Here is a 15,989-nt window from a genome sequence, read left to right as displayed (position 1 = left end):
CCTCCAGCTCAGCTGCCGAACGCGGAAAGCAGCTGGGTTTCTTTAACCTTTTTCCTCTCGAGAAAGAGTGTTTGGAACTGGAAAGAGCTCCCAATTCAGCTTGTTGAGTCAAGTTGTCACTTCCAGCAGCTGGGATCCTTCCCAAAGGCTGCTGAGCACCACAGCTGGGCCGGAGGGAAAACGCAGCCTTTCCTTCAGCTGCTCGGGCAGCCCCAGCAGCTGAGCTCCATGAAGAAACCTCCCCATTTCTCCCAGCATCTGGCTACCAGGCTCCAGTACCAGCTGGGACCCCGGTCCCTCAGCTGGAGTAGGTGACACCCATCTCCCAACACAGTCCCAACACTCGCCTCTATGAGTCCAGCAACCTTCCAAGGCGCAGAGCGGGTCCTGCCCCAGAGGAGCCCAGCTGTGGGGCGGAGGTTGGGGTCCCACCCCAGCATCGCCCCGAGCGCAGCTGGCACTGCGGGATGTGCTACCGGGGAGACGGCGCTGAGCCCCCCGAGCAGCATCGCTGCGCTGCGGGGGAGGGTCTGGCACAACCAGAGCAAACCCACGGAGCTGAAAAGGATACAGGAAAGAAAGGGCTGGCCGGGCTTCTTTTTACTTTTTTTCAGATTTCTAAGTGCCGGTGCTCAGGTGAGCCTTTTCTGCTTGATGCCTTGACTTCTGTCTGAGGCAAGACGAGTTGAGCTTCGTGGTTCCCTCGCGGAGGAGGCGCCCGCTCTGCGTCTGCCTTCACATCGGGCTGAGGATACCCCATCTCTTCTCCCTCCCTTTGCAGGGAGAAAGCTCCCCCAGCAACTGCCAGGCTGGTTTATGGTTCTTGCGTCTTTAAACGTCTCCCTGCTAGACATCTGGCTGCTCCCCACGGAGGGCATTCGAAGCACATCCCCTTCCCCAAAATACGTTTGCGGCCAGGATTCTCCAGGCAGCGCTTTCCATGACCCGGAGGCCTCCCACAGAAATAGCCCAGAAGCAGCACAGTAACAGGGGGCTGCCCAAAATAGGAAGGGACGGAGATTTTTCAGCCTCAAAGATTAAGAGCCTTAAAATAGAAAAGGGAAAATTCAAGTAAAACATTCGGGCAAAGTATTCATAAGGAAGAGGTCAGTCGGGCAATAGAATAATTTATCTAGAGAGATGTCGTCACCAGAGGCTTGAGCACAGATGAGATTTGACACTCGGAGAAGCGGGAGAGGGGCTCCGGCGCTGGTGTGAAAAATGGGTTCGTGCCTCAGGAAATCTGCGCCGGGAAAGCGCCGGGTGTTGCTGCCCTCCCTCGCGGCCCTGACGTTTCTGCGCTGCTTCAGCAGCTCTGCAGGCTGCACTTAGGTCGGGAAAGTTGCAAATGTGGTTTAATCGGGGGGAAAAAAAAAAAAAATAAAGACACGTTGATATTTGCGTCCTGTGCAATTTAAGGAGATACCAATGTTACCTGTGAGCTAATCGTTACCGTGTAATTAAGCATTCAGCATGCAAATTCCCATCACATGCAAAACCACTGCAGCAGTGTACCTCCGTGCCACAGGAACGCTGCTCATGAGCGCTCGTATTTTGGGTCATAAATGGAATATAATGTACCGCGCTTTACGGCAGTGATCATTACTGTGCAAACACCCGTAATTCTGCCCTCAAAACGGCAGCGCCGGTCACCCTTGCTCTTTGGGAAGGGTAACAGCCAGGAACTCCCGTCAGCAGGGAGGCTCCATTCTAATCCTGGGAGAAAATGCATAAGAAATCAGCCTAAACCAGCTTAAACCTGGGGTTTGCTTTACCATGGCTTTTGCAATTATACTGAGAGGATCTGAAAATATTCCCACTGACGAACTCGCATGCTTTTGCAAGCAAAAATGGTGGCTAGTTAGGTAAAAATGGGCTTTGATTCCTGAGTTTATATTTGCTACTTAAAAAACAGTCCCTAGGATTATATTCCAGCGCATCAGTTATTGCTTCACCGTGTACCGCTTTGAGCTGCTATTCAAACCGCGCAGACTATCCTCTAAATTACCTAGTACTTCTTCTAGCTCCTTAATTAAGACTACATCCCATAAAAAGATCTGATGCAAGAACATTTCCTATGGAAATACTATGCAGCTACGCTTCCGTAAAGGCTTATTCAGCCCACGAGCGCAGCCGGGAGAGGAAACCCTCCGGTGTGAAGGCTCCTGCCCTGACCCAAATCCAGAGACATTCAGCAACCTGTGGTCAGCCCAGAAAATGGGTAAATAATTCCTCATCGTCTGCAAATGGTTGCCCAGCCACATGCAGGAGCCTGGCAATATTCAGAGGGTATCAGGTGTTGATCGATAAACCCTGCCGACAGGGAGGAACCCACAGAAGGAGCAGAAGAGCAACAGTGGCATCCCGAAGGTCCCGTCGCCACGGGAAGGGCAGGAGGTGGCCCCAGGCTGGCAAGCCCTTCGTGCTGCTCCACAGCCAGCCCCCAGCCCTCCTTCCACAAGTGCCAAGGCCACTCCGGCAGGAGCCAAGGCGGGCAGCGGGGATGGAGAAACTCTGCAAAATCATTTCTCGCCGAAACACCTCCAGCTGGTGGGATGCGTGCTCTCCGCCACGGGAGACTCAGACCAGGTCAGTTTTGCTGCGAGCGCTTTCGGAGACGTCATCGGCCAAGTTTGCTGGCAGAAAACCAGGGTCCTGCCTCCGCGGCCCCCATCCCTGCCTGGGTCCAGCCGCCCCGGCCCCGCAGCCCCTCAGCCCATTTTCTCAGCTCATGCCATTTCAGAAGCCGGCGCACGCTATTAACGGCTCGGCACTGTAAATCACACACAGCATTCCTGGTTTTATGTTGCCCTGCAGGTACCGGAGAGTACAAGCATCTCTGCTGGTACCAGGAGATGCAAAAGGAGGGCTGGTTCCCTGGCAGATTTCCCTAGGCAGAGCCTGCACAGATCGCAGGCGGAGCGAGGAAAAGCCTGGAAGGACTGAGCGCAGCCCCCCGGTGCCTGACCGCGCTCTGTTTGTAACTCCATCCCATGCTGGATAATCCAGGGGTGGGAAACGGAGGGGGGAGGGGGTGGATTATGCCCCTTTTCCCGCTTCCTCTAGCTCAGCTTCTCCATTCTGTCTCGCCGCAATTGGTTGTCCTTAAATAGACTGAAGTGCTGCTCAGGAGGTCAATCCATTTCATCAAGTCATTCAGCTTGACCTTTCGCGATGCGCAGCAGCGCAATTTATACTGCAAGTTAGAGTGCCGCAAAGCATTGCACTCATCCAATTCCTAGCCGGGAGAAAATGAGGAGGGTAAGAGCCCGCGGCAGATTGTTCTAACCACTGATTAGCTGGGGGGCGGGCGGAGGGGGGGGGGGGCCTTGTCACAGACCCAGCGGTGAAGTGTCGTCGGTACTCACAGCACTACGGGAAAGAAAGAGCAACGGCAGCGGGGCTGGACGATGCTGCTGTCGCGCCCTCGAGAAGTGACTCCAGAAGAGGCCCTTACCCCGAGGGTGTCGAGAGCCCTCCAGGCTCTGGCAGACGGTGCGGAGGCTCCCGGTCAGCCCTTCCACTCAGGCGGCAGAAGCGCTGGCCACCAGTGGGGGCTCCCACCGCCGCGGGGACCGGGGCACAAGGGAAACGGCACAGCCCTGAGCTCCCCGAGTGTCCATGACCCCCAGCGCCCACCGAACTCACATAACGCTGCCCAAACGCAGCTGGTGAAAGACGGGCAGGGGAAGCTCCCTCTCAGCATTTTTTCTGAGTGACACAGGGGACAACACTGCTCCTCAAAACACGAATTGCTTCTCCGTGAGTGCAGCCTCTGCGTGAGAAGGAAAACTCCAGTTGGAAGTAGGGAGCAATCCTTCACTGTGCGAGTGGTCCCGGGCTGCGGAATCCCCATCCCTGGAAATAGTCACAACTTGTCTGGAAAAGGACTGGGACATCCTGCTCTAGCTGCGAAGTTGGATCTAACTTCAAAGCCAATCCTCCTTTGAGCCGGACCCTTCATCTCAGCCTGGGATAAAGGATGCCATCGTGCCACCTGCAAGCGAGCAGCCTCCGTCGGCGGTGGGTCCTCCGACGGCACCAGCTCTGCTCCTCCCTCGCCATCGCTCTGGAAGGAGTCCGTGTACAGATAATTGATGCATTTTTAACTTGCAAATGCGACACAAACTTCCCTCAGGAACGTCTAATTCACATTTTAAGTAACAAAAGGGCTCAAATCCCTTTCTTGCCTACTTAGTCATGCTGCATTTAGTATAAGCGAGATGAAATGCTAAGCCCAGGGAAGATCAGAGAGAAATTGTATGATTTCCACATTATAGGATAATTCCATGGCTGACTTACCCAAATGTGCAAGATGAGACACCACACTCAGACAACGTTCACCGCGCAGAGCTGAACTCTGGATCTCAGAGTCAAAGGAGGATGGAGCAAAGGGGGGAGCAGGATGAGCAGGGGGACATTAGATGGGGTCTTGGAGCATCGAGGCGCAAATAGAGCAGTGGGAAGGCACCGAGGCGCCGGAGCCTGGCAGCACCAGAAGAGCAGTGCTTTGCACAGCAGAGAGAAATGCTTGGGAAGGACAGGAGGAAACAGCGGCCAGGCCTCGGATAAGCGACGCCTCCGAGGTGGGCTCAGGCACACGGAGCGCCCTTGCTGTTGGCAGGGGGTCCCGTCCCCGAGCGTTGCCCAGCACAACACGGGCAGGAGCCGGCAGAGCGAGGCAGTGCAGCTGCAGTCCCCTGGCAACACACTTCTTTGTATGTTAAGTTCTTTATTTTAAAAGGGTGTCTAGACTTCTGCACCGCAGCAGGTGCTGTCAATGCCCCATTCATGGCCTCCCAACCAACTGCTCCAGGTGTTTACCTGCTCTGCAAGGTCAGGACACTGCTTTTCCTTCCCAACCCTTCCATTTTCTTTTGTTAATCAAGTTGAGTTTTATCTCGAAACAGAGCATCTTTCCAGAACAGAAGGCTCAAATGCTTCATTTTGACAAAGTCAAAACCAGGCTTTTGTTTTGCCAGAAATATCCCTTTCACTTTTTATTTTGTCCCACTAGTCACCAGATTAAATCCAAATTAACAAATATTGTCACTCGTCCCAGAACTAGATTTTTTGGAAAGCAAACTATTTGTTAAAAAAAAAAAAAAAAAATAAAAAAATCACCCTGCTTTTGCCAGTCAGGCTCACGCACACAGGGAGGGAACGGGAGCCTTTTCCAGCCCTTCGCTCGCCCAGAGCACACCTCTGCTCCTTCCGCCCCAGCAGGGAAAGCCCAGGAAGATCCCATTGCCCTTCCCACCTCGCAGCATCACTCACTGCTCCTGAAGTCACTGCTATTTATCTTACCACTCTGTTATGGGTGAGTGTATATTTATTACAGCTGTGTCCCCCCCCGACTCCCAGCCCTCTCCAGGAGGGCTCCTACAGCCCTCACCTGCTGGAGCTGCTTCTCCAGACCAAGGCTGGCCATGGTGAGCCCGGCATCCAGCCCTGTGTGAAGCACTTTCCACCTGAGAAGGCCGCAGGAGGACCTGGCTGTGAGGGGGCAGAGACCGTGGGGAGGGCGATCACCCATGCCCAGGGCTTGGTCCTATGGAGAAGCGGCTCCTGGCCAGGGAATGGCGTCTGTGCCACTGGCCACCGGCCTCCAAAGCCTCTGCACAAGAGACACTCGTAGCCACTTATCTTGCAGCCCAGCACAATTTAATTATCAGCTTGGAAGCTATCCAGCAAAGCATAAAAAGTCGACCCATTCCAGTTGTTTAGGTATATCATTGCCCTGCTAATTGAGTTTGATGGGAATTTCAAGAGGACTTTACAATATTTTCCTTAAGTGCTGTTATGTTTAACTCTTCCACATTCTGTGTGTTGCTGATGGCAGAGGGAGGGAAAGCTCCCTTCATCCTCAGACTTGGAAGAGCAGATAATATCTGGGGAGATGAGTCCTTACTGAGCCACGTCTCTCTCCCCAAGAGCTAATTCCCTTTTAAAGAGCATTAACTCGTGCTCAACTACAACAACAGCCCCCCAGTTGTGCCTGCTGCAGAGGAGGCTGTGCACGAGGATTGCCACCAGTGCCAGATACGGAGGCCAGCCCCAGTAACGCAATGGAGCCAGAGGATGTGACAACCAGCTCACCAGCAGTGCTCTTCCACCTCACCCCAAATCATTCCACCTCCAGGGAAAAAATCCACCCTGCTACGATATTCGGATCAAGGCCGAGAGCCCCAGCTGTAACCAGAGAGCCCAGATCCTTATCTCCGCAAGCCCCAAGCCGTGGGAAGCAGCCGCATAAAGGGGGCTTTGTGAGGGTGGCAGGGTTCCCGCAGTGCCTGCGCTGCCCTGGATGCGGCCCCGCGCCACCTGCACTCTCCCGGGATTTGGGGTCCGGCTCCAGGTGCGAGAGAAAAGCAGGCAGCCCCCATTGGCGTGGGGGACCCTCCGGGAAAGGGGCGTAGGGTTTCTGGGAAGAGACTCTGTAATAGAGAGAGTCTGTAACTATTGTCTATGCTGCTCTTATGTAAACTCTCAAGGTGCAACGAGGCTAGGAAAATAAGCAGAATCACTGAATTTGTATGAAAAAACCTTAAGGGGCTCTGCCCAGACCACAGTATACATTGTGCAGGAGTCATTTTGGTTCAGCTGAAGAGGCTTTTACAGAATCCCAGACTGGCAGGGGTTGGAAGGGACCTCTGGAGATCATCCTGTCCAACCCCCTGCCAGAGCAGGGTCACCCAGAGCAGGTGGCACAGGAACGCGTCCAGGCGGGGTTGGAATGTCTCCAGAGACAGAGACTCCCCCACCTCTCTGGGCAGCCTGTGCCAGGGCTCTGCCACCCTCACAGTGAAGAATTTTTTCCCTGTGTTGAGACGGAATTTCCCGTGCTCCAGTTTGTGCCCGTCGCCCCTTGTTCTGTCACTAACCAAAAGTTAGGTCAGTAAGGCCAATGGGGCCAAACAAGATCTATTTCTTCCTGTAAATCCTGCAAGGAGCTTTGTTGGCCGGTTCCAGCTCCAGCTCATGCTCTGGCCCGCGGAGGATCCGGGAGCATCTCCCTGCCCAGGCGGCAGCTGGTCCAGCATCTCCCTCCCCGGCGCTTGGCTGCTGGGCCCGGGAACGCTGCCAGGGTGACGATATTTGCCGTGACGTCTGCTCTCCATCCACACCAGCTCCCAGACACAGGGGGAAGAGACACTCTTCTCTTCACATCAGGAGCGATGGCAGAGGCACACGTAATCCTCACTGGCACCAGATTCTCCATTTCTTGTTTGAATGATGCTGCCACAAACATTTATTGTCACAAAAGAGGTTATTCAAACACAAGCAATTAGGCAACGATATTAGCATATTTTTCATTGTAATATTACAACAAAGGGTATATTCCTCCCAGTGAATGTATTTATAGGCTTTCGGAGCTAATATTTGTTTAAATGATTAATATGTTTTTCAAATACATGTGACAAGTGTGGCAGAAATATTTTTATCTCCGCAAACAATGTTCTGAAAGGCACGAGCTCACGAGTCTCCAGGAGGGCTGTTTTCCAGGTTCAACCGAGTTTTTCAAGGCATACAAATTAAATTTTTATCATACTGAATTCCAAGAGAAGGGCTTTCTGCAAGGAATGTTTGGAAACAGATTGAGGCTGCGAGACCTCCGCCCCAGCCCAGGTACCTTCCTGTACGGCACGTTTCCAAAGAGCCCCCGGATTATCTCTGCAGTGAGATTGCTGTCTTCAGCCAAAGTGCCCACAATGCCCTTCCTTCGATAAGAGAATCCCAATATACTGATGGTTAAAAGCAAGGCTCGGGGCAGTCCTGTGTGTCACAATTTTTTAACCAACCCTTTACACACACTGAGCACCCTTCACACGAATGGATGTGGGATTTTAATCGAAATTCCGGTGCGTGGTTGGCAGGAGTCGACTTCCCGCATCCAAGTTACGTGTTCCTTTGGCTGGTCATTACCTTGGATAAACGCATCCCTCCAACCCGGGTGATCCGCATACTCCCTCTCTCTGTCTTCGCTTGCAAAACAAGAGGAAAAGCACAGAGAGAAGTCAATTCGAAAAGCTAAATTTTGACATGGCTGAGGCTGAGATGCTACTGCTGGAGGGAGCAGAGCTGTGGGGTTACGGCGAAGAGCCCCAAAGAGCCTGGACCAGACATCGGAGACGGACCAGCGACCCCCTGCTACCCTGCCTGACCGGCTCTGACCAACCTGCCCTTCTGCAGCTGGTATTTCCCTGCCTGATTAGTTTATATTAAAATCGGCCAGACCCTACTCCCTGCTGAGAAGGTGCTGGTCCAGAGCAGGGCATCCTGAAATGCTGCTCGTTATTTAATGCCCTTCACAAAAGTTTGGAAAAGTTATGAATAAGCCCCTTAATTGCAGCGGGTCCCACGGGCAGGTCCCTGAACGGGGCTGTTTATTGACTCGCGTGTCTGCCCCATCGCCTCGCGTCCCGCTTCTCCCAAGCACGCTGGTTTTGGGGACGGGCTGGCTGTAGCAGTCACAGAATCATAGAATGGAACCACAGAATGTGTTGGGTGGGAAGGGACCTTTAAAGGTCATCTAGTCCAACCCCCTTGCAGGGAGCAGGGACACCTGGATGGGACAGCAGCCTCTTGTACCTGCAGTGTCTCTCCAGACATTAAAGGCCCTATTTTTTCCCCCACTGACAATCCCCGTGTCCTCAGCAGCTTTCTAGAGCTGGAGGAATAAAGCTGATGTTAACAGAAGAGTATAACATGTCTATGATCAATACCGTGAGTGAAATCTCAGCCTGTGATTTTTCTGCCAATTCTAGTCATCTCCCTCCTCTCCTTTTAAACGACAACTGAGATGTTATTTACATTGTACTCAGCTGTACGAGGAAGTGGAGTCTAAAGAGGAATATATTAACACCACCTGTGGAACCGAAATAGCAATCATCTGCGGAGGAAGCCGGGCTGCGGGGCTTCAGCCTGACGTCTCTGTTTGGGAATGGCGAACGTAAACTCTGCCCAGGCTTCAGAGCCGGATCCCATGTTTCTGGGACAAACCCTCTGCGATGGGCTGGGAGGAGCGGCCAGGGAAGCTCTCTGGTGGCAAACCCACGGTCCCACCGCCCATGGGGGTGCTCGTCCCCCAGGCAACGCTGGGGCTGACGTGGTCCATCACACGCTCAAACCAAACCGTGCCATAGATGTTTTCTCTGCATAGTTTTTACCCCAAGGGCTTGAACTCAGAGCCCTGACCCCCCTCCTCCGGCTCTGCTGGAGCTGCTACTCCCCAGGGCTGACAGCAGCAGGCAAATTCCTCAGTGCAGTTTCGAGAGATTCCTCAGACTTTTACAATGACCTGGAACAAAAGGAGGTAATCAGTGTTTGGGGCGTTAAGGGTAAATGTAGGCTCTGTCCGTGCAAGGAGAAATAGGGGATAAAAGATCCAGAAAAGCTCAGGGATGGGCCCATGCTCCAGGCTTTGGGAAAAATCCCTAACTTCCAGGTCCTGAAGTGACCATGCCTTCTCTTCTGTGCAGGTCTTCCAGGATACCTGTGTCTTCGCTGGGCTACAGAGGGACATTTTGACGTGTTGTCTTTCCAGTTAATTATTTCTCATGAAGGATAATACGACAGCCATTACTGTTTTGACTTAGCGTCTATCTAATGCCGAGCCCAATATGATTTTAGATCAACTGGCTCCATCCTCCCCAGGACTGCTCCAGACAGGCAGTGGGAAGGGTCGGTGTCTCCTGATTCAGAGAGGAGCTCAAAGGGCTTTCCAGCCAGGATTCTTCTCCCCTGAGAAACATCACGGCATCCTCTGAGACCCCCTTGAGCCACCACGATGGTCTCAGTGTCAGAAACGCCCCCTGGCAGTGGGCAGGTCCCAGCAGGACACAGCTTCTGGCAGAGCAACTCATGCAGCTCTAGAGAAGAGGAGGCTCTTGGAAGCACCAAGGTGAGATATCGGCACCGGCGAGCGGTTCCTGCCCCTCCTGAGCCCACCTGCAGCTCCCTCACCTCCCCATGACTTACCAGTTTGAGTTTCCAATGCTGCAGAACTTCCCTCGCGACTAACAACTGGAAACGTCGCTGAAATCCTTACAACTGACACCTTGCAGCCGCGCTGGAAATGTGGTTTTCCACCATTTCTGCTATCTGCAGCAAGAGTAAACTCACAGACAAATTCATGACCCTGGATTCTTTTGAAAATTCTCCAAATAGAGACTTAAAAATGCATGGCTTTGCTCAAGATCACCCTGTTTGTGTTGGTATGAGGCCAAAATCCATGAAAAATAGCATGTATGCCAAAAAAATCAATTTTATATAATAAATACAGATCATTTGGGTGTTTCTTGCCAAAAACAATGCAAACATATACATCCTTCATGATTCTTATCAGAGCACAGCTGAATGTTTAATACACTCTACTGACAAGCTACTAAAAGGCAAGAACATGCTGTTTAACCACCACCGATCAATGGTTAAAGTTTCTTCATTTCCATCCGTTACGATGGCTTCTAACACTCAAAATTCTGAAATGTAGGTTATTGCAAAAATTAATAAGCCAAACCCCAAAGATTCATTCTGAGGAAAAACCTATTTTTAATGAAGAAACATAGGATCTGGTAGCAAAATATATATATATATACATATATATATATTTGGCAGCACTAAAATTGCTTTATGTTGCTGCAAAAATGTTTGCCATGGAGTAACTGGTCTGAGCTCCACATTCCCAATGATCTTGTGTATTTAAGGTACACGAGCATGTCAGGGTGCTCCGTAGCATCCTACGCCCTTTTCTGGACCACAAATATCTTGCTGCAAATAGTTTAAATTCTCTATTGCAACCTAGGTGGAATAAATAAAATATTCCATCTGCCTAATGTGACGTGCAGATCAGACCCTGGTGGGTAATACTGGAGTTCGCAAAGGCGCGTGCAGGATGCTCCGGCAAATTTAGTAAATGTAAGGAGGGTTGTTGTGGTTTTTTTTAAAATAACTTTTATGTTCTCCTTGCTATAAATGATGTAAGGAGACGCTACGGAAAATGTGACGGACGTGCTGGCACACCTTGATGGGGGAAAGCGGGCGCTCAGCCCTGCAGCCCCGTCCCAGGGTCGGTGCTCCAGACCCTGCGAGGACCGCGTTTTTCCCCACCTGCCCTCACTCCGCCGGGCTGTGCAAGGAGGCGTTTTGTTTAGGGTATGAAACGCTCTGTTTCCTCTCCCGGCTGGCGTTTCTCAGCTGCGAAGCAGCCGCCGAGATCTACAGAGCTGCTCGCTAAGGTCCCGCTCATACTGGAGCAATTCCTAATTAAAGCCCTCCTTCAGTACAGCCTCCCGGGGGCCGTCGTCACGCTGAAGGTTTGCTGTGCGCCCCCTCTCTCAAGAGTCCCCCCCCGAATTATGGGTCTCAAAATTGTACACAGGGGCTGTTTAGAAACAGAGGTTTCTCTGCTCCTTTTAAAATACCCAGATTACCGTCTCTAACACCAAACAAAACCCCTCTTCAGTGCGTCAGTGTCTGTTCCTGCGTTGCACGGAGGAGCTGAAGGTACAGGATATAATTTCAGTACGTCCCCAGAAACCCAGATAAAAGACAAACATGTAACTATATTAAGCAGCACCTTTTGGCCGTGCTTACAGAAAGCAGCCTCTGGTGTGGTTCAAGTCTGACAGCGCACACATGCGGAAAGCAGGAGGCCACGCTCCGTCCTGAGCCCCCCCACCCCGCTCACCAGCACGTTCCCTGTCGGGAAGGGGGCTTCTCCCCAAGCGTCCCATTGCCGCCCAGCAGCAATCAAAGAAAGTACGGGTAATGCCAGCCCCAGAGCTCGTCCTGGTCGATGCCCCCGTTGTGTGCGGGCTGCGCCGTGTCCCCCCCGCCCCGTTGCAGAGGCATGCCCAGTGCTGCGAGGTGGGGATGCTCAGGGGCGCTGCGAGGTGGGGATGCTCAGGGGCACACCTGAGCCGACACGGCTCCTGCCATTTCCCGGTTTCACAAACCCGTGTCTCCTGCAGCATCTCATGTGTCGATTCCCCACCTGAAAAGCCGGCGATGCTGAAAGGGCCTGGCTTGAAGTTCTTTCAAGTCATCTGCAGAGGATGCCCACCGGGGTCCGAGCACTGGAGCTACGCCCTGACCCGACCCGGCTCAGGGGTGCTTTGTCCCCATGTCTCCCACTCCTGGTACAGGAACACGCACAGGGACTGGGGCACCCCACCTACTAATTTCCTCCTGTTTTCTGGGAAGGAATAAATAGATAGATAGATAAATAAATAAATAAATAAATCAGGATTATTTTTCCAGAGTTGGAAACACTGTACTGAGAAATTACTTCCTCTCGATTTGGGAAATGTAAATGGTCTTCCCCATCACCGCCCGGCCAGGGCAGCACTGTCCCCACACCACTGACCGGTGGGTAGCTCCTTCTGCGCAAGCGGAGCTGAAAAAGGTGTTTGAACACGGCTCTGGATAACATAAGCCTTTTTTTTTTCCCTTCTTTTTTAGATCATCACTGATAGTCGGAGAGGCTGCATTTCACTGCAAAGTTTGCACGAACTATAAGGGAGCATGTAACTGCTGGTGGTGGTGCCTAATGAACTGTGTTTGAAATATTGAAGTATATGATAAACCATTATGTAAATTAAATTCATTGATAGCTCTGCTATGAAATCGCTCTGGTAGCAGAATAGTAGATAAACGTGGAGCTTAGAAGGTGTCATTTATTCATCCTTAAAATGGTTCCAAGTTTCTAGTGATTCATTATCATTCAGCAGAAAACAAAGAGAACATTAGTTTCACAACTAAACCTAAAAAGGAAGGCTCTCGGATTCTGCGCGCATCCATGCCACGCTGAGGTTTTCAGATGCCGTGACTCTTGCCAAACCAGGTCTTTTCTCTCCCCCTCTGCAGGTCCTGCCTTGCCCAGCTGCAAGGGGAAATTCATCCCAGGGCTGATGGGGCCCAGGAGGGACCAGGGGGGTAAGTGTGGGGAGGGGATAAAGCGTGAGACCAAAGGGTCCCGCTGCTGCCCGTTGCTGGCGTTTGCTTCCCGGTGACCAGTACAGTCAACGCCTAACGATGGAAATGGAGTTTGTTGTGTTCCCTCCACTGTCAGCCCCTGCTTCACCGCTTCTCCAGGCAGGGAAGGAGAGTCCAATGCTGGTCGGCTTCTTGCTTTTAGTGCAGCCACGTGAAGGAAGGCTGAGGCCCTTCTGCTGTGGCCGTGGTGGTTTATACATTCGCCATTTCTGGCATTACCTGAAGTGCAGGTAAAGAATTGCAGGTAAAGGTGTCTCTGCTGCAGAGCAATGGCTGGGGACATGGCTCAGGGCATTCCACCGGGGAGCCTGGGCTGAACCACCGGGGCCACAATCAGGACATCGCCACCATGACTGTCCCCATGGCCCTGGCCACGGGAGCGGGGTGGACGCCAAGCGTCCCCACAGCGCAGGGTGGGAGCGGGCGGGCGCGAGGGGTTAACGCTCCCGCAGCCGGCAGCCAGGCGTGCTGGGAAGCAGACAACCCGCTGCTCTGAAACTAATTTTACAGCTTAACTCCTATCAAATATCCCGGGCCCCCCTCAAAAACCCTCTTTGAGAGGAGTGCTCCTAACCCGTTGGAAAACCCGTGGCGTGTTTTGATTGGCAAGGTTTCTGCCAGACAGTGGGAGTTATAAATAAACATCTCAGCGGGGCCTGGAAAAGTCCGGCTCATTTTGCCAGCCCGAGACGGCGTGAGTGCCGCTCCACGGGGTCGGTCCCTCGCTGGAGCCCCTCCATCCCATTACATAAGCCCCGAACAGGACATTACTGCATGTGTGTGAACAACTCGTGTTACAGGAACAGCAACTCCCATTCACCGGGAAAATTGCTCCAGCTCTCAAAAGGCCCCTTTTCTCGCAGCCTTTCGGCCTGAGAAGCTGAGGGAGCTGCCATCTGCATGACCAGGGACAAAACGCGGCTCGAACCCTTGCACCCCTCGCTCCTCGCTGGAAGCCGGGGCCACACGGTGGGGAGCGAGGGGTGTCCTGCCTGCCCGCACAGCCCCTCCGGCAGCCATCCTGCACGCCAGCAGCCCCAGAGAGCCAGCGGGGAGCAATAGCAGGGCTGTGTGCGGACCAGCAGCACCCCTCCATCCCCAGGGGGCAGCCAGCCCACCCGGACGATGGCCAGCAGTGGGTGACTCCCCAGAGACCGTCCCCGCGCTGGCATTCCCCCCCTGGTCAGACTGACGGGGTGAGCGCTGGGTCTCCAACGAGGGACGGGGACCCAGCTCGGTGCTGCGCCTGCCCCGTCCATCCCAGAATGACGTGCCCCCTCTGCCACGCCATGTCTCCTATGGCTTCAGGGAGACAGATGGGAGCAGGGACACAGGCGCGTGCAGGGGTGTGCGTCTCCTCTCTGCCAGGAGTAGTTGCGCTGGCCCATGGAGGTGGCCAGGTGCCCCCAGGGCATTCCCCACACGCCGGGCAGGGACACTGCGTTGGGTTTAGCAGAGCTGCTCTGGGACGGGGATGTTCCCATCACGCAGCTCCGCAGCACCACGACGTACCCCGAGCCTCTCGGTGCCTTCCCTGTCCCTTGTCCCCAGCGTCCCTGGCCAAGCCAGGCCCTGGGGAGCCGCGCTGCACCCAAAGCCAGGTTCCCACCTGGTTCCCGGTGCTGGCGCTCGCTGCGGCGAGACGGAGCTTTGCTGATGTATGGTGCGAGCAACGCTGGTCCAGTGATCGATGGCAGCCATACTTCACCAAATGCCGTTGCTCCCGTGATGTGTTATTGCAATCCATCACTGGCATGACGGGCAGCAGGACCACGAATCCGGCAGGTGCCCTTCATCAGGGCATTTAATTCTCCAGCTCTCAACTTTTCTCCTTTCCCCAGAAAATAAAGGCTGTGTTTCCAGCGTGTGGGCTGGGAGGTTCCCAAGTCACTCCATCAAAGGGCAGGGAAGTGGTAGCAGCAAGTTTAACAGCAGGAGCACCAACCTCTCCGCATGACGAGTAGATCGGATCGTCCCTCCGGCTGTGACCTCTCCCCACAATTTGGAAGTCACCACCGGTTTATCGATCCTGCTTCACCTTCCCTTTCACAGGAGAGGAAGGAATGCCTTAAAGAGGCCGTTTCTTTTGTAAGCCACGTTTTCCCCGAGTCCCACATCTACAACTGATCCCGTCCTGCCTCATCCCGCGCCGCTTCCCACATGCGAGCAGAGGCTGTGCGCGACGGCTCTGCAGCGGGCAGCGGCTACGCGAGTGCTGCTCCGTGTCCGCAGCGCTGGACCAAACCTGCTCTCCCACCAAACCTGCTCTCCCACCTGCCCGCGGCCGGGCAGGTAATTCCCGAGCACCCCGCAGAGCAGAGGCCATCGGTAACTGTGTTCGTTTGCACAAACTGAGTTAATCTTGGGTTAATCACCTGCTGCGACCACTTCTGTCCTCGTCCCCAGGACCGCTTCAGCCGAGCGGGTCCCAGAGCCCTCCAGGAGCCTTCCCTGCAGCATCCCCCCCAGGGGGGTTGCCGTTCCCCCCCCAGTCCTGTTGTGACAGCTGCCACTATACAAACGCCTCCGAGGCAAAACTACTCTGCAGCTCCAGGGCACACGGAGTTACTCTGCAACCGCTTTAGAAACAAGCCGAAAAATATATTTCTCCACCTAAATTTCAGGTTGAATTCAGGTTTTACGTCTCACTGTTGAGGGTCCCTGGCTCCTGGTGTCAATGCGGAGCAAACGGGAAGGGCTGGTGCCACGCAGTAACAATTCAATTACTTTCTGGGGATGCCAGGGAAAGCTGTTCTCATTTTAATGCCGCGGAGTAACTCATTTCATGCTGGAATTGCAAAGCACTCACTAGTCCCGCATACACACGGCCCCTGGAGAGCCTTTTCCAATTAATAATCATTAACATTCACTGCTTCAATAAGTAAAATGATTTCTGCATCATCAAAAAGGGCTGGCTTTTTTTTGCAAGTCAGGCAGTGTATTCCAGGCGCCGGCATTCCCTCAGCCGTGCCAGTCTACAGGGCACATGCGGG

The sequence above is a fragment of the Rissa tridactyla genome, chromosome 13, assembly GCF_028500815.1.
Source record: "Rissa tridactyla isolate bRisTri1 chromosome 13, bRisTri1.patW.cur.20221130, whole genome shotgun sequence".
NCBI lineage: Eukaryota > Metazoa > Chordata > Aves > Charadriiformes > Laridae > Rissa > Rissa tridactyla.
The sequence above is the reverse complement of the archived record's forward strand: the minus strand, read 5'-3'. Positions refer to the sequence as shown.